The following is a 20446-nucleotide window of genomic DNA, read 5'->3' as shown; positions in this document are numbered from 1 at the left end:
CCAAAGATATAAGCTCATATGCATCATAGGCAGTCTTACACAACCATGTCCAACATCCAAGTTCATATCCAATCTCATATCACCACATTACACATACTTTCCATATACTGTATATCCGAGCCATGCAGTTGTCCGAGTATGCAAGTGCACGAACAGGCCTAAAGCATAAACACCACTAGCCCATTGCTGGTGGGCACAGGGTAACCAGACTGTTATTGTACGATTAATTGTTTCTAGGGTAACTTCTGACGTTGTGTGGGTCTATTGGGGTTTCAATTATTATGTCATCATGATGAAACCAAAATGAACTAATGGGTCATGGGGATTTCCGTCAATCCTGTCATGACGTGTCTGTCCGCTGTCTGACCGTCCGTCTGCATGCTGACCACTGATACTAAACAGTGTCACCAATTTGGAGATGACATCACAGCCTGGCCTGGACACAGAACACATATGGGTATACAACGGGTATTGCACAACTGGACATAGATTGTAACTATTCTGCCCAACAGGCAGCGGTCTGGGTTCTCCAACATTACTTCTGAGACTCCTACATTCAGTCCCTCATCACACCCCCGGGCACAGGACTAGTAACACATAAAACCAGCATCTTCACTTCTACAAACACTGGTTAAATGTATTACAAGTAGGAACCAACCTTCAATTTCCCAGAATTGCATCTTTGTAGTTATTACAGTATAATAAACATTGTCAGCAGAACTTATGTGAAATGGGGCCAACGTGGGGTAACATGTCATTAGGTCGACTCCCTTTGGTCCGACCACCTAAACCTCACCTTAACCCTAACCCTAACCTCAATAAAACTAGCAGATGTGACTTATACTTTGTTACAGTGCAGCAGTAACAGCCTATCTGACTTTTTATCCTTTTTGAGCAGTGCTACCGCCCCTAAGTCTGGCTTTCTGTGTATGTTTAGCCCCTTTTCCACAGACCCCACTCCACACCACACCGCCCACTTGTGCCAGGTTTTCCACTACAAGGACCTGGGTAGAGTGGTGTGAAAGTGGTACTAAACATGGTACTAAAAAGTATCCAGTCTAGAGTAGGTCTGAGCTAGGCCAAACAGGGCCAAACACTTCATAATGACTGATCACTCACTGACTTTTCATTTAGACCACCAGGATATAGTTGTAACACATGATAATAGATTCTATTGTGTTATAACCACTATTATAATCTATTACAGTGTATTATAATTATCATAGTAATACATTAATACTTTATTGTGTATTATAATCACAGTTATAACACATTATAGTGTATTATAATTTAGGATAGTTGTAATACAAATGTATATTGTATAATAATCACAGTTAAAAGGGTCAATTTGTTTCTTACTGATAGGGGTACTTTTGTGTAATGGAAAATGTAGATATTTTTATGTGGTGCGGTGTGGTGTGGTGTGGTGTAGTGTGGTGTGGTGTGGAGCTAAAGCTGCAGTCGAAAATGGGCTTTAGTGTCGGTATGAGCACATTACTCGATGTATGGCGATAGCTGACATCACAGACAGATATGCAGGTGTCGTGTTTGATACCACCGCTCACTTCGTACCGGGAACTGCCCATAAGTCTGAAAGGTCATTAGTCCTACATTTGTTAGGGTTAGTGTTAGGTTAGGTTAGGTTTAGGTTTAGGGTTAGGGTTAGGGTTAGGTTTAGGGCTAGGGTTAGGGTTATGTTTAGGGTTAGGGTTAGGGTTAGAATTCACACCGTTGCGATTTTATCATTTATATACCAATTAAGCTTCATTCATTACACACTGTCATTTAACAAAGTATGACAAATCAGGATTAATGGAGTAAATATGCAAACAGCCTACGCTCTATAGTAGCCTGCCATGTCTACCTGTCCTTGACCAAGGAATGTTCCTTTTGTGGGTGTTAGCATCGCATGCAGAATATCCAGGTTCATATTCATTACTTTCATCTGTAGAGTTACAAAACCCTATCATTAATTATCATGAACTGTGCAAAGATAGTGAGTAGGATTAGGCAGGTGATCTTTTGCAATGTGTGTAAATCATTCTGCAGAGTTTTGCCAAGGAACATTGTGAAAGAGTACATTGTGGAGCCGACTGTGCAAGCATATTTCATATTTCCAGCATATGTTGTGGTGTTCCACTATATAGCATACTGTGATTCTTATTGCTTGACTAGTGGTTGTAAAGCAACTCAAGTTGTGTAATATGAAACGGTTGCCTGAACAGAGCAAGTATTGCCCCATTGTCATTTAATGAATATTTTCATCTGTTCAGTCTCCTATAGGTTACACAAACACAATATTTTAATAAGCTGCCCTGTACTCTTTTTTTTAAACAATATTTTTATTTGTACATTTTTTGTTACATGTATATTATAGACAATGTACAACAACACGTACACATTTACACACATATCTCCTCTGTATGAATATTACAGGAAATGTACATGCAGAGCCCAGTGTCTTATCCAAACTGCAAGAGATAACCTAGGAACTTTTGGAGCTGCCTTAGAAATCCCACCCTAAAAGGTCTTATCTTCCTGGTTTACCATGCCACCACAACCCTCCAACCCGGCCTTCCTATTTCATTCTGTTTATTAGCAGAAATGCAAGTATGCAAGGCTATGGCTGAGTCGCAATACTGTGGCTCCAACACCAGGCACATGAAAATCCAGCAATGTAGTATGCATTAAGTGTTGCATGTTTCTGATTACAGACCATAATATAATGCATAAGGACTCGTTGAGTGAAAAGTAAAGAAAACATGTTTTTATGCAAGAACACCATGTCATGCTTCTGTTTACGCCTTCTGTCTACATGCTTTTCTAGTGTAATTGTTATAAACCGATTATAAAGATTACCCAATAAGCCAATGCAGAATCATATTTTAATGTTTTCAACACTAATTAAACACAAATTATAGAAATGCATTTTCTATTGTAACTTAATGGTCATTGTAACAGAAATATAACTTCAGATCAGAAGCAACTGTCATATACCAGAATTACAATTTTAAACCAGTTATAGTTTAATACATTTTTAGTCAGACGCATGCATAAATTCAATGTCCAGAGGTTTGTATTTGAGTTGGATATACCAATCCATTTATTACATATATCCATAACATACAGTACAACTCACTCTTCAATCATTGCTGTATTGTCAGCAATACCATCTACAAGTAAAAGGCAAGTGAAATTCATTGTGCGCTAAAAACTCTAACAGCAGCTACTGTATGTACAGTGTTAATAATACCACATTCAAATCTGTGTTAAAATAAATAAATAAATAAGCTGCTTAAATATTCTATATCAGTGGTTCTCAAAGTGGTTATCAGGGACTCTCTAGTCCAGGGGTTTTCAAAGTGGGTGACGGGGCACCCTGGGGTGTTGCAACGGCAGTCGCGGGGTGCCGCAAGCTACAGTAATTTGATAATATTTGGAATTTATTTGGACACTTGAAAAAAAATTGTATCATTTTAAACACAAGTGGCTATTATCTCAACGTTTTCCTCGCAAGTCGCAACATAATCACAAAAATATCATTACTGTCAGGCAGAAACCTCTGTTGCACAAAACTAGTGAAAACAGCCGATCTACAAGCACACAACGCCTCGCATTGTGTGCTTGTAGATCTTAAGTGCTTGTGTGATTGTAGATCTGCTGTTTTCACTAGTTTAGGACATTTTATAGATGATAAATACAAAAGGAACAGTTTTGGACATACAAGGTTTCCACCTTATAATGTAGGGGTGCCTTGGATTAAAAAATATATTTATAGGGTGCCCGGAGACAAAAAGGTTTGGGAACTCCTGCTCTAGCCTAGGTTCTCTAGCCTATGGGGGTCTAAATTGACCGTGACGAGTCTGTAACTTTGACAGCGTACAAATGGAACCAAATGGACCCGTGGGGAATTTCAAAATTTGAGAATCACTGGTCTATATTAAGATCTTAACTACCTGAACAGTGCAAAGCTCAAGTTCAAACTGGAACATTTTGCAAAATGCAAATTTGTGCAAAATGCCAAACATAAGCCAAAGACAAATTCCCACACAGTCTGGGCCTGGCCATATCCACAACTTTCCAACGTCCCATCGTGCATTGCGCAGAAGGCGAGCGGCATTTCCGGCGTCGCAGCCGAGTGTGATCAAGCTCACAACGGTTGCATCTGCGACGTGACGTGAGCTTGTATGTCTGCTGTTAAACGGAAGTGTCCCGCAGATAATGCTACAGTAAAGTCTTGCGGAAACAGGTGGATAGGGTTCAATGTTTGTTCATTTGTCTGATGGCAGCCAAGAAGAACTCCAGAGTCTGTTAGAGCGGCTGTTACTGCTTGCCTCTCAGCGACTGTGATCCGTTCAGCCATTGCCATGGCCTCTTGTATATTCCCTGGAGGGAGGGAAGCTCACCTCCACTGCAGTCACCTTCTGTAGTGCCTTCTGCTGAAGAGCAGTAGATCTTGTGCCGCCTCGCCGTACGGGTGGCAGGACTGGGGTCTATTTAGATATGGTGGAGAAGACCAGAGCTTGCGTGGAGATTCAGAGCACAGTGGCAGATGCATCCCAGCTAGCACAGGCGAGACGTCAGATTAGTGAGATCTTTGACGATACTTCGGCTGCCACTTCTGGTTGGTGACACTTGAATGCAGAACAAAAGATAAAGGCTGTATTAGTAACATGTCGATCAACATGAGCATGTATCAACTATTTTCACACTTTCTGCCTAAACATTAGAAATGTGCAGATATACCCTCTATACCAGAGTCTTCAATGTTTTCAGGCCAAGGACCCCTTAGTTAAGAGAGAGATGAAGCAGGGACCCCCACTACCTTATCATAGATTCCATATAGCTTCATTGTTTGACAGCACAATCGTCAGTGTATTTTTGTCAATTTGTGTTTTCAGATATTTAACCACTTGAACCGTCAATACTTAATAAACTTGACCTTTCACTCTGTACTTAGTCTGCTCCTTTTCCCCTCTACACCAAAGATCTTTGCCGAAAATAGCCGATCTACAAGCTCACAACGCCTCGCAGCATGAGGCGTTGTGAGCTTGTAGATCAGCTATTTGTGGCTAAAGTTCTTAGAATAAGGACGCTAGGATACAAGTTGATATAAAAAAAGAAGAAAGATTTGGAGGACCCCCTGTAGTAACTCTGAGGACCTCCTGTTGAAGACCCCTGCTCTATACACCTAACGTTTATGTTGGTTTGTTTACTGGGGACTCCACAAAATAATTTGGGGATCCCCCTGGGGGTTCCGACCCCCAGGTTGAGAACCACTGACTTACAGTACCAGCAACAAAGCAGCATGCTAATATGCAATGTGGAAAATCACAATTTAGGTGCCCACTCGTCTAGGTGCCCACGTTCCTAGTGCCCTGCTTGAAGGCAGCAGGGATTAGAGTTCTCAAATTCTGCCCGAACCCGACCATACCCGAACCCGACCGACATTTAGGGTAGGGTTAGGGTAGGGCCTAAAATGTATGCTAATTAGTAGGGCCAGGTAGGGCCTCGGGCTCAATGAAAAAATAAAATATATTTTTTATTTTATTTTATTACTATTACTCTGTTATAGACCTGACCATACCCAACCCGACGTTTTCGGGCCGGGTAGGGCCTAAAATGTATGCTAACAAGTAGGGTAGGGCCTTGGGCCAGCCCAGTTAGGGCCCAGTTAGGGCCGGGCCTTAATTTTCAGGCCCGTTGAGAACTCTAGCAGGGACCCCCTTATCTGATGCTTCATCTCTCTCCCTCAGCTAAGGGACCCCAAGCAGGGACAGCGTGGCTGAGAGAGATGAAGCAGGGACTGCTAAGGGGTCCCTGTTTCATCTCTCTCTCTCAGCTAAGGGGTCCCTGCTTCATGTCGCTCCGCTAAGGGAACCCTGCTTCATCTCTCTCTCAGCTAAGGGGTCCCTGCTTCGTGTCGCTCCGCTAAGGGGTCCCGGCTTCATCTCTCTCTCAGCTAAGGGGTCCCTGCTTCATGTCGCTCCGCTAAGGGGTCCCTGCTTCATCTCTCTCTCAGCTAAGGGGTCAGCACAGGGTGTTTGACAGCAAAATCAGTGTATTGTCATGTAAATTTGTGTTTTCAGATATTTAACCACTTGAACTGTCAATACTTAATAAACTTCACCTTTGACTCTGTACTTGGTCTGCTCTTTTTCCCCTCTACACCAAGGCTCTTTGCCAAAAACAGCCGATTTAGGCGTTGTGAGCTTGTAGATCTGCTATTTTGGGCTAGAATTCTCAGAATATGGAGGCTAGGGTTCAAGTGGTTAATATAAAAACGGAGTAAAAAAAGTTTCTATCACTCAAAGATTTGGAGGACCCCAGTAGTAACTCTGGGGACCCCCTCCAGGGTTACTACTGGGGGAATTGGGGGGAATTATTGGGGGAATTACAACAATTCATGTCTCTCAGCTAAGGGGTCCCTGGCTGGGGGAGGTGTTGTTGTATTTAGCTTAGCTTTAAATTAGCTTAATATGTTGTTGCAGGATAGATACAGATTACAGGCCTAACATGCTAACAATAAACCCCCATTGAGTCATTCTATATGATGGCTTTATTGTTGTATCTTACCTGAATGGCATTCATAAATCCATGACAGTGCTACGCTTCTTGCTCACTTCAACAACAATCCATTCAGGAAACAGCAGGTCGTCTTCTTCTTCTTCTTCTTGACTTCCGGCAGTGTGGACGCCGCCAGGTGTATTACTGCCCTCCACTGGTCTACTGGTTATCTACCTATATCTTCCCATATAGTCCACAGCAGGTCGTCAGTCTGAGTGTATCAAAAAAGCAACTGAGTTAAGGCAGCCGAAGTTTGTGATTGGCTGTCTCCATCTTAGCCAATGTTGCTATGGCAACAGTCTCAGAGATCTGCCGCATGCCCGTCTGAAAGAGGTGGGCAGGGTCGGCCCACTGTCTTATAGCGTCTGCAATGGACGAGCTGAGCATGCCTTATGGCGTCTGGAATGAACGCGGAAGGCTACTTGACAGCGTCAAGGGTCTGACGCAGGGAGGGTGAGAATCTGTCGTCATCAGACATTCAAAGTCACTGTCATCATCATCATCATCATCCATAAAGGTGATATTCTCTGCTCCACACAGATAGAGCTCTCGTGACTGCATCTGGAGTGAAGAAGACCTCCGAGGGTGGTGTCAGGAACATCGTTGGGAGGAACAGGTGTCTCACTGCAACCACCTGCAACCAAAAAAAAGAAGAAAAGAAAACACACATCAACATTTACTCTCTCCTCACTGGCCTTCCGGCATGTGCACTTAAGCCTCTGAAAATTATCTAGAATGTCGCAGCATGATTGATCTTCAACCAGCCAAAATGTTCAGGTCTACCCCTCCCTCCACTTGCTCGCAGCTGCTGCCCGCACTGAGTACAAAACACTGATGCGGGCCTACCAAGCAACCAAAGTTATGGCACCCCATACCTTCAAAGCGTGATCCAACCTTACAACCCCTCCCACTTACTCAGATAATCAGTCAATCAATCAATCAATCGATCAACTTTATTGTCACAACACAATTACAGGTAACAGTGAGGTGAAACTCTTGTTTATGCAGGCTTCCATTTAAAGCTCAAAGCAATAAGAAAGCTAAGATGAGCTAACACAGGGAAGCTGACAGAACCTTTGCTAAAACACCCTGGACAACGATCCCCTTGTCCCAGTCTTTTCTCCATCTCCCAAACTGTAGAATGGACTCCCAATTGCAATTAGAACTGCAGCCTTAATCACTAGCTTCTGCCGTAATCTAAACATTTATAATAATAACTATAGCTACATAACTATCAGGGGTTGACACTAAGGTCTAAGAGGCACTTGCCCGTCGGGCAAGTACAGGTCATGTTCTACTTGCCCAAAGGTCATGTACACTTGCCCAAAAAGTAAATCATCCATTATAAAATGATAGGTAAGATTTTAATTACTACTCAATTTAACTCAATAACAATTTGTAATCATACCTCAATACCTCCAAATCCAAATACCTAGGTAGTTATGATTGCTATGGTTTCATACTTTGTCATTTTATATCTTTTTTATGGCCACGTTCAGGTGTTTAGACAGATATCTTGTGTTGTTTATAGACGGTCGTGTCCCCTCTCAAATGAGAAATTGCCCAGTCGGGCAACCTGAATGCAAACTTCACCTGCCCCAAAGTTTCATTTACCTGCCGGGGGCAGGTGGGCAAGCCTTAGTGTCAATGCCTGACTATACTATCCTATTCACTGTAAGGCTAGTGTCTGCCTGGTTATTATTACCCTGAGAGGACTATTAGCCTACAGACTTTTAGTATTAGTATGTGAACGGTCACAGCTTGTTCGTATGTATGTATCTCTGTCACGCCTGACTGACACTGTGGTTCTATGGGTTTGTCGCTCTGACATCATGCTCTGATGTCACTGTCAGGGGAACCACTCTTAACATTATGGGTTTGCCGCTCTGACATCACGCTCTGGCTTCACTGTGATGTCACACTAACAGAATCCCTTTATACCCATATATGGAGTTCCCTGATGTCATCAATATTAAGCCCATATCTAACAGGACTTCATATGGGAATGCCCATATATGGAGGCCACATACCACACTAACAGAATCCATATATGGCCAAGACAGCTGTCCAAGACAGCCCATATCTGTGTGGCTGGTTCTACAGACAGGGATCTCCATGTATGGTCATAAGACCATACATGCATGGTCAGATGTCATAAGGACGAATAACTGAGTAAGCATGTTTGGGCTCTCACAGCATATCTCCATATACAGTACATGGATCTCCATATATGGGTACAAGGGGAAAATAGTTTCATGACACTACAAATCATTGGTACAAGGTCAACTAAAAGGAGACCTTAGTAAGCTTTTTGGTTTAATTACACAGAAACCACTTTATGTAGCTCACATAACATTGAAAGACAGACAGAACACAGTACTTGGCATAATAGAATGCAAAGTGATGTAGCTTTCAGGTTTCTATCCATTTTCTTAATTGATGAGAATACATCAATGAAATATTATCATGAGCAAATGTTCCAGTGGCCACCAATGGACCATTACAGTTCTATAACTAAACCATATAAGCACTGTCTGATGTTCCCCATTTTCAACTGTTTTTATTTGACTTGCTTTGGCAGTGTAAACGTATGTTTTCTCATGCCAATAAAGCTCCTTTGAATTGAATTGATATTCAGAATCTCTTTGTTTAAAAAGCCCTGGAGGAAAACAGCACAGGGTAGATAATTATGATAGCCCCTTTAATAATGCCCTATGCAAAGTACTGTGTTCTACTAGAAGGTCTCGCACCCCCCCCCCCCCAGTTCACACCTCGACAACTGTTTAACAAAGAAACTAACTATTTGCATATCAATAGACCTGTATAGCGACGTTCGCGACCCCCCAAACATTGAATCACCACTGCACCACTTCTATCTGCCTGTCTTTCAATGTTATATGAGATACATAAAGTGGTTCCTGTGCAAATAAGCCAAAACGCTTACTAGGAACTCCTTTTAGTTGACCTTGTGCCAGTATGAAATTGTAGCAATCATAACATGTTAACAATAACGCCATTGACCTTGTTCTATTGTGGTGAAGATTTCACAACTAAACGTGTTTACTTTAATACATGCAGACACTCATAGATAGAAAGGCTACATACCTCAGTCACTCCCATAGAGTTATGAGAAGTAGGTAATTCCCATGGCAATTCCAAGCGTCTCGGTCTGTGAACAAAACATCAACAATGATTGATCACAACCTAACCCTTAGCCTTCTGTAGTGTGAAAAACTTGCTGCCAAGTGACTATTACCCAATCACAACGAAAACTTTCGGGAAAGACCCGCCCTTACCTGCCTCTGATTGGCCTACCAAATGTCCGTCTCAGACCCGTACTGCAGTGGCGTCAGTTCAGAAAAAGCTAAGGTATGGCAACACGACTGATTTTTTCCCTGTTTCTACGGTTTCTTGGGCTGGATATGGCAGCCTGGAACGGTTTTTCAAGTGCAGCTAAACTTGGCATGTTAGTAGCCTAAATGTGCCTTGTTAAAGTTTTTGTAAAATGTAGTAGTTATTTTACTGTAATTTAACAACATCCTAATACAGATAGACAAAGAGACATTCATGGATTTATATTTAAAGGTAACTTTTATTGTCCCCCCTGCTTGGACCCAGGGTATGGCAGCTGCATACCCCTGCCATACCCAATTGACGCCCCTGCCGTACTGGTCCGTCTCTGTCAATCATGTCGCGCATGCGGAAGTAATGTGACGTGATGTCACGGGTTGGAAACGTTAAATAAAGGTCTCGTTCTCAGAGAATACAAAACTATTAAATACAAAACTAGGATGGAAATGCTCACAAATATTTACAGGTTTTTGTGTGTGCTGGCGTGTGGTTTGGTGCATTTTAAACAAGCTGTTTAGCGCACGTTTTGGATTTCTACCCTCCAAAGCTGACGTCAGCACCAAGAAGTTGCTGATAAATTCGCTGAGTGCGCATGCGTGGGCGGGCAGAGACGGCGCGGTCTGCCGTCTTAGATCTCAATGAATGTCTATGAGTGGACCCTGGAAGGCAGTTATTGCTGTCGCTGGCGGCCAGAGAAGGCAACCACTGCCTGCACCGGCTTCTGACTAAACGTAGCTCCCTGACGTCCCCGGTATGAGACTGTGTTGTCCCCGTTCCCTGTCACATCTCAGCAAACCGCTAATTGTTTTAACACGTCTCAGTGGCGTCAGTTCAGCAAAAGATAAGGTATGGCAACATGACTGGTGTCTTGCACGCGCAGGAAGGCACGCATGCATTTTAGTTTTTTTCCCCCTGGAGCCAAGGTATGTTAGCTGCCATACCTTGCCAAACCCAATTGACGCCTCAGACGCGTCTCCTCTTATAGATGGAGTCACCAGACGCTTCTTTTCACCTGACAGCGAGGAGTTTTGACCAACCTGTACTAATCTAGTAGCCTGGCATTACCAGACCGATAACGTGGATCCACTCACACGTTCCTCCACGGTAGCACAAGCCAGTATGAGAAATCAGAACATGACCGGGCCAATCAGTGACTGCTTTTCACTTTTATACGAACAGCAAACACAGTCACTGATTGGCCCGGTGATTCTCAGATTTCTCATACTCTCTCCCTATGGGCTGAAGTCCAGAGTCTCCAGACTGATACCGTGGTAGTAATCTAGTGCAGTGGTTCTCAACCTTTTTTGTCTCAGGGCACCCCATGAATATTTTTTTAATCCGAGGCACCCCTACATTATAATTTTCACTCCCAGCACCTTATATAGCAAAACCCCCCCCCCCCCCCCCCCCCCCTTGTGAAGTCCCTGCTTGTACTGTGAGAGTAAATCTATAGTCTAGTTGTATTACTGCTGAACCCCAGGTTCCCTCGCAGTGCATTCACAGTGCGGTCGTCAAGACCGGAAAGGAAATGAATAAGGATGTGTTGAATTGCTACACAGAGCTTCTGCTACTACCAGAGGGACCGGGACTGAGAATATTCATTACTCCTCTCTCCGACACTAATTAACGTTATTGTCATCCTCAGGAGATTGGGCCTAATAAGCTCCCATCCTCCCTGTCTGTGCCGCCCTGCACATCTCACTGCCTCTCTCTCTATGTCTCTCCCCCTTCTCTCTCTCTCTGTCTCTCTCTGTCTCTCTCTGTCTCTCTCTCTCTCTCTCTCTCTCTCTCTCTCTCTCTCTCTCTCTCTCTCTCTCTCTCTCTCTCGCTGGTTTGGCAGAAAGTGTGAAGTTAGGAGGTTTTGTCCCAAGCACTTTATACTTTCCATTGGTTCAATATTATTTTAACCAACACTCAGATGTAAAGGGTGTTCAATAGCCTTGATTTATGCCAAAAATGTAGGTTTTGGGCAGACAGTGACGATATGATATTCATTAGGACGCGATTTATTTTGTCCCCCTTTCAGACTCTCTGGGTTGTATATTGATTGACCACCAAAACTTTATGTCGGTGAGTTCCGACTTTCCGAAGGTGCAGCTTTCTGAACTCTAATTCGGACTAATGCTTTTCAGAAGATGCGAGTGACGTCATTTTGTAGTCGAACTGGACCTTTCCGACAAAATGCTCGGTGGTCGGAGACAGTATGGACAGACCTTTATAAGTTAAGGCATAAGAGCTGGTGCTTAACCCTTCCAGTGCCAGCCCCTAGAGGGCGCCAAAGAATGCCAGGGTATCTCCCATAGGCGAGCGCATTAGCATCCGGGGACTCACGTTGCAGTGACGCGCGTGCTCACGTTCGTGCACGTCATGAAAAGGTCCCGGATGAAAATGGCTACAAAATAGCTATTAGCTTTTTTCTCATTTAAAAGATAATTTTTCGGCGATTTCGCCGTAAATAAACCTTGCGCCGCCTCCCTAAAAACACAATCCAGAGAAAATGACCTTCAAAGATGTGGGTTTGCATTGGATTCGGCGGCGATTCGCGGCGGCGTTACTCGTTTACGGCCGGCCGGGGGGCGGCCGGATCTCGGTCGATGGAAAATTTAGGCCGGGGCTTCAGTAGGCCTCGGATCATTTTATTCATTTCATTATAAAAGCTGCATTAATTCGGGATCGGCACACTGGACGTCGTACCGCCGGCGGCGCCGAACATTCGGTGAACATTGGGGGGCTCAAAAATGTATTTTAAACCATTTTTAATGGAATATATCATCGGACCATGTAAAATGGCTCGCTGGAAAGCGTAGGACGAGCCAGGACCACCCACGGCTCTACAAGCAGCTCAGGGTAAGTAAAATAATATAAAAAAAATTGTATTGGATTGAAATAAAGCCAAACTTGTTCGGGATCGGCACAATAAGAGTAGACAATCAAAATATAGACTCTTGTCTGTCTGTCTCGCTCCTGTTCCAGCGACCCTTTTCAATTCCACTGCAACATTCGGAATAATTCATATTTTTCTAAATGCCACCGGATTAGCGCGGGGCTCTCCCGGTCAGACCACAGCCGTGCTCCGTTCTGTTTTCAGCTGTTAATGGAGAGAAGCTTCATGAAATCAGAGGCAGGAATATTATTGTGCTGAGGAAGTTTTCCATCACCTCTGATTGTGTTTTGGCCCGGCCTCTAATGGAGAACATACTGTACTGTCTCCAGAACTGCTGGGTTCTATCTGTTTGCTGTTGCCTCGGCCAGCTCTCCTCCTTGTCTGTTTGCTGTTGCCGAGGCCAGTTCTCCTCCCTGTGATCTTAAGCCTGATTTATACCTAGTTGCGCGCCAGAGTCTTGCCTATTTATAAAAATAGCTGTTTTACAAGCTCACACTAGGGCATTCACGAATAGTGATTTTTAGTATTCGAAGTATTCGAATAGTCGAATATTCGACAGGACTGGCCTACATGCTACATGCTCACAACGCCTCGCGTTGCGAGGCGTTGTGAGCATGTAGATCTGCTATTTTCACAATATTTATCTGCGGAACCGAGTCACATTAAATGTAATACCTACAATTCCAAGTGCTTGTCAGGGTGGGGGTCCCCAGTTCAAATATGTTTATTTTGGGAGTCACAGCCTAAAAAAGTTTGAGAACCCCTGGTATAGAGCATTAACAAATTCATCCACCAGGGGCATTGACAACTCATTCTTATGACTTCCTATCTAGCCACGTTTTATAAACAATATATTTTTTAAAGAGAAAACAATAAATAAGCGAATATTCGACTTCGGTGAGCAACGTCGAATAGTGACTTTGATATTCGAATATTCTAATATTTGGTGAATGCCCTGGCTCACACGGAGATGTGAGCTTGGAGATGGGCCAGTGTCGGTCGGTGCGCAACACTCTCCGCAACCACGTATAACCTAGAAAGATGCATTTGGAAATTGCAAGAGTGGTTGCTGTGACGCGAATTTAGAAAAAAATGAATTTCGTCTTAGCATTTGAATTTTCCCCATTCCATTCATAAGGAAAAGCCCATTTATGGACATATTGTGTCAGTCATTGTGCCATTAGAACTACAGACTCACTCCCTAGCTTACATTAGAACTACAGACTCACTCCCTAGCTTACATTAGAACTACAGACTCACTCCCTAGCTTCCATTAGAACTACAGACTCACTCCCTAGCTTCCATTAGAACTACAGACTCACTCCCTAGCTTCCATTAGAACTACAGACTCACTCCCTAGCTTCCATTAGAACTACAGACTCACTCCCTAGCTTCCATTAGAACTACAGACTCACTCCCTAGCTTCCATTAGAACTACAGACTCACTCCCTAGCTTCCATTAGAACTACAGACTCACTCCCTAGCTTCCATTAGAACTACAGACTCACTCCCTAGCTTCCATTAGAACTACAGACTCACTCCCTAGCTTCCATTAGAACTACAGACTCACTCCCTAGCTTCCATTAGAACTACAGACTCACTCCCTAGCTTCCATTAGAACTACAGACTCACTCCCTAGCTTCCACCGTGGTCTGAAGACTTACCTCTTCAGACTCCATCTAAGCCCATAGCACTTACCGTAGCACTCGCCTACCCTCAATGACCATACATGTAAATTAGATAGCATTTTCTATTTGTTTTCTTTTCTAGGTTTTTATATAAAGTTTTTACTGAATAAGGTGCTTGGTCTACCTACTGTCCGTTATTTTTCTGCTATTGCTATTTCTATGCATTTAATGTATTCTGCCCTACAAAGGCAGAGTGCAGTAACTACGTTTTGGGACACACCGATTTATTTGTGTCGCCCAACGGTCAAATTAGCCTTCATGATATTGGGTGATGAACAATTACCTCAAGAACAGATGTACAATCAGTGTAATATCACTTTTGTATCTTTATCTCATTTGGCTGATAAGCTGTAACACTTTTAAAACAATTTTTGGTGAAATTCGAAAACGTAGTTACTGCACTTTGCCTTTGTAGGGCAGATAATAGTAAGGCGTCAAAACATAGATTTTAAGTCTTAAATTTCCGATAGTGCCAATCTTTTGGTATGTTGTACCAAATTAGCCTTCATGATATTGGGGGATGAACAATTACCTCAAGAACAGATGTACAATCAGTGTAATATCACTTTTATATCTTTATCTCATTTGGCTGATAAGCTGTAACACTTTTAAACCCATTTTTTGGTGAAATTCGAAAACGTAGTTACTGCACTCTGCCTTTGTAGGGCAGTATTGATGTTGATGTATTGATGTATTACCCTGGTTATTGTTAAGTCGCTTTGGATTAAGAGCGTCTGCTAAATACCTCAAATGTAGGCATTTAACAGACACTTAATCCAGAGCGATTTAAGCAGGGTAATACATCATTGTAAACGCCCTCTGTGGATGCTGAGGACATAAAAGAATTTAGGCCCTAAAATTATAAAGTGCCTTCTTTTATGGGCTCGGCATCCACAGAGGGCATTTACCAATGTTTCACTCATCTCTTTCTGAATTATTGCATGCTATAACCCCAATATTTTGATGATATAATATACTGGAAAATCTTGATATTTCTACGTTTCATTCGTTTGACTAAGGGTTAGGGTTAGGTGTTATAGGGTTGGATTTAGGCATAGTTTTACTGAGGTTAGGGTTGGGGTTTGGGTTAGGTTTAGGCATCGTAGCATTCACCAGGTTAGCATTCACCAGCGTCGGCAGGTTAGCATTTCACCAGGTTAGCATTCACCAATCACCAGCGTTGAACAAATGCGACGCCCGAACGAATGTTACGGCGCAATATCGACACGCTCCATTGAACTTGCCCCGTAGCGTTTTCATTCAAGGTCTTTTTAACTTGTTTGTATAGTCCCCTTTTTTTGTAGTCACTTTTTACAGCAAGAAGTATAAAATAACATCATATAAATAAATAAAAATAATAATAACTGAAAAGCGTGCGACACGGTTGGCAAGTATACAACCCCGTAAAACTGTCTCATGCAAACTGAAAAGCAGTAAAGTTTCAGTAACTGCTTGCACACTCTCTCTCTCTCTCTCTCTCTCTCACACGCGCACACGCGCACTCACGCACGCACACACGTGCACTCTGTGGTCCTGTGCGCTTATCAAAGTTCAGAGAAGGCGGTTGACAGTTCCAAAGGCGGTCTGACTCGCTGAAGACGTTTGTGTGGAGTTTGTGTGTTCGACTCGGCCTTGGCACTCACAGAGCTGGAGACAGTCAGGGAGACCATGTTTATTTGCTTTTATAGAACTTCCAAGTTAATATTTCTCTTCTTTTTTTTTCCTTCTTTGGTCGAAGGAGTTCTCATTTCCTGTCATGTCTGAAGGGAGCACACGATGTGAGCAAGTTCCAATATGCGGCCTTGCAGGGGTGTCACATCAAATTCTGGGCCCTGGGTACAACAAGGATTCACTGCGGGCCCCCCCATGAATGATCTTCATATAGGGGGAGAGGGTTTAACCCATTTAGACTGGGAACGCATCATTACGCGTTATTTTGTGCTTTAACATTGAAAAATAGCAGATATACAAGCTCACAGCGCGGCACCGAGTGCCGTGCTTTCGAGCTTGTAGATCTGCTATTTTTGAAAAGTCGTGAAAATTTGTCTGAAAAACCTATGTCAGTGGTGCTCAAAAACTTTCATGTGAAGGACCCCCAAAATGATATGTATTTGGCCACAGACCCCCTTCTCAAAATATTTAGTTCCAGGGACCCCCCCAGAAGCAAAATTTGAGTTACAAATCTTCGCTTAAAAAAAAAATACATATATTCAAAGATTTGCACACACATTTTCACAACTTTTTCAAAAATAGCAGATCTACAAGCTCGCAGCGTGGCACTCGGTGCCACGCTGTGAGCTTGTATATCAGCTATTTTTCAATATAGCTAAAGCATAAAATAATTAAGGCCCCTCCACCTTGGGCCCTGGTAACCCAGTCCCACTTTCCCCCCTCTTGTGACGCCCCTGCAGCGTGCGTGTGTGTGTGTGAGAGCACATAGTTCTACATACACAACCGTGATGCACGCGTGTGTAATGTCGTTAATTAAATGGAAGAAGGGCATGTTCTGGTGGGTGGCACGTTGCCCAGAAGACCTCCAGACAGAGAACACAGTGCATGTTAGTACAACGGAGACACAAAGAGTCTCCTCAAATGATTGGCTTAGGAACGCGACAAAAACAAAACAATATCCACAAATTCACGTCTCCGTGGGTGAGTAATTGATAGGGGGAAAAAAGCATTTTGGGGGTGAACTATCCCTTTAACCCTTTAAGCCAGGGGTCTTCAACGTTTCCATCAATACTTAATAAACTTGACCTTTCACTCTGTAATTAGTCTGCACTTTTTCCCCTCTACACCAAACCTCTTTACTGAGAATAGCAGATCTACAAGCTCACAACGCCTCGCAGTGCGAGGCGTTGTCAGCTTGTAGATCGGCTATATTTGGTTCTCAGAATATGGACGCTATAGGGTTCAAGTGGTTAAAATAAAAAAAGAGAAAAAAATGTTCTATCACTATCACAAGATTTGGAGGACCCCCGGTAGTAAATCTGAGGACCCCCTAGGGGTCCCGGACCCCCTGATGAAGACCCCTACTTTAAGCCCAGGAACACACATACTCCAGATTTTAACCACTTTAACCAGCATTTCATGCTTTAACTATTAAAAAATAGCAGATCTACAAGCTCACAGAGTGCCGCGCTGTGAACTGCTATTTTTGAAATATGTTATAAAAAAATATTTTTTTTGTCTTTGACGATGCGACACGTTGTGAGCTTGTAGATCTGCTATTTTCAAACAGTACTCGATCATGCCAATACTTTCATAGCCTGCTTTTACTCAAGTATAGCACATTTTGGGGTTCCTTAACCACTATAGGCACATTCTACACATGTCTTCTAAATCCTAACAATTTTCTGAAAATCAAACCTCGGTTCGAAGTGGAGCGGTGAATTTGAGCAGCTGTACCCTATGTGAGTGAGTGAGTGAGTGTAAACTGTGCCTGTGAGTGAGTGGTGAGTGTGCCTGGCCTGCACAAAACAGCGCCCCTCCTTTAACTAGTGTGTTGTGTGTGGCCACTCAAGGTATTGCCCAGGCTACGGACAGGGCCAGCCAGCCAGCCAGCCAGCCAGCCAGCCACATACCCACGGATATACCTGTTCATTGGGAGCGCTTTCACCGCTCCAAAAAAACGTATGAGGCTATCATTTTTTTCTCAAACTTTGTCATGTCAAAGACCACCAGAATGATATGTATTTGCCACAGACCCCCATCGCAAAATATTTTGTTCCAGGGACCCCCAGAAGCAAAGATTAGATTTTGGTCTATTTTGCATCTAGCTTAAGGCCTCAGACCCGTTGGGAAACGAGTTTGGGTCGAGTTTGTTTTAGGTCGAGTTTTCCTGTTACCGAGATAGGCTACATAAAGTGGTTCCTGTGTAGGCCTAAATAAGCTGATATAAATAAGCTGAAAATCTTACTAGGATCTTCTTTTAGTTTCATCAAAGACTGATGAAACTGTACTTTTCCTCTATTTTATACCAGTAAGACTCCCTAATCGGGAGATAAGCGACCGTTGGTCGCTTATCTCCACAAATAGGCCAAAAGTTTGTTTTACCAATTATCAAGACATACGGGCAGTTGACAGTTTGCCATGGTTACTCATTGAAGTTGAATCTCCATATATGGAGACATAAGTTGCTCATACCATAGCAACCATGTTTTTTACAGGGCCTGGGATTGATGACATCAGAAATCTCCATATATGGGCATGAAAGGGATTTTGTTTCTGGAAATATGTCTGTGGGGTGCCACATTTGGAATAAAACACTTACATCACACATCTGGATATCCATACAGCCCATCTAGTTTGCCTGTGTCCATTTATGCCCATATATCTGATGACATTGGGACAATGATCTCCATATATGGGCATAAAACTTATGTTAATTAGTAAAGCCTGGGGATCTCCATATATGGGCATGAGGGGTACCCTAAAAGGGCATCATCTGGGAATAGCAAATATAGTTATCCTAGAAAGTGAAAATCTTACATCAAAGGCCATAACTACCTACCTACCACCATACTGCATTCCTCATTAAACTACCTACCAGTAAGATGCCTATAGGGAGAAAAGCAAAGGGCGAGGTTGCACCATTTCTTGGTCTTCTGGCCAGTGATGTATATCGGACCATTTAACCATATATGGAGACATCTGGTACCCAAAGATATTCACAGATATGGGCTTAATATTGATGACATAAGGGATCTCCATATATGGGCGTAAAAGGGATTTGGTTCCCCTGGCATCACAGGGATCTCCATATATGGGCATAAAATGGATTTGGTTACCCTGGCAACACGGGGATCTCCATATCTCCATATATGGGCATAAAAGGGATTTGGTTCCCCTGGCATCACAGGGATCTCCATATATGGGCATAAAAGGGATTTGGTTCCCCTGACATTACAGTGATGTCAGTGGCTGGTTCTACAGAGGGGATCTCCATTTATGGGCATAAAAGGGAATGTATGTATGATGATGTCAGATATCATAGACGTCATAGGACTTTCACATAACGAATAACTGAGTAAGCATGTAAACCCGTAAAATCTATATTTGGGCATGGCTGATTTATGACCTCATCATGATGACACGAGCAAACACAGCTGAATTGTATAAATGATCAGTGCAGAAACCAACAGAAGTATTTGACCAAGACTCTTCGATTTAAACATCAACAAAGGTGTGACGTTTGTTGATGGTCACAAAGGTGTGACGGACGGACGGACGGACGGACGGACGGACGGACGGACGGCCGGTGGAGGTTTTCATAGTAAACTGCTCCCTGACGGTCGCAATGAGATACTTAAATGGTTTCCTGTGGAAATAAGCTTAGTCTTTTCATGGATCTCCTTTTAGTAGACCTTGTACCAGTGAACTGTACCGTCATGAAACTGTACCTTTTCCTATGCAAACTTCTAATAAAGTCTTCAATCAATCAATCCTATGCAACCTTCTAAATTTCCCAATTTTCTTTTAGCCTGTGACCACGTTGAGAGCTTGTAGATCGGCTATTTTCACTACGTATTTATTATTATTATATTTTAAAATCTTACATTTCAAATGTTTTCCATCTTTTGAAATGCATGGCCTATTTTATTTTTTGTAGGAAAAGAAAATTGGATTAGGCTATTATTATTCGAGTCGTGATGACCCATAGAACCTGGTCTGTGACCCACAAATGGCTGTTCTAATAAAGACTTCAATCAATCAATCAATCAATCAAACAAACAAACAACCAATCAAAGACTACACAGACCGGAACCAGTGGGCGGGGCTTTAGACCGAATGTCTATAAATAGAACACAGGAACGCTACCCATTGTTTGTTTGCTCAGCCCCACGCCGCTCTGCAGAAGGTAAATGTTTGGTTTATTTAAACAAGACACGCTTTTATCCACCAATACTTTACACTGTTATTAGTCAAGCACTCTGGGTTGATCCTAGGACTGAAT

The sequence above is a fragment of the Nannobrachium achirus genome, assembly GCF_963921795.1.
Source record: "Nannobrachium achirus genome assembly, chromosome: 13".
NCBI classification, from domain to species: domain Eukaryota; kingdom Metazoa; phylum Chordata; class Actinopteri; order Myctophiformes; family Myctophidae; genus Nannobrachium; species Nannobrachium achirus.
The sequence above is the reverse complement of the archived record's forward strand: the minus strand, read 5'-3'. Positions refer to the sequence as shown.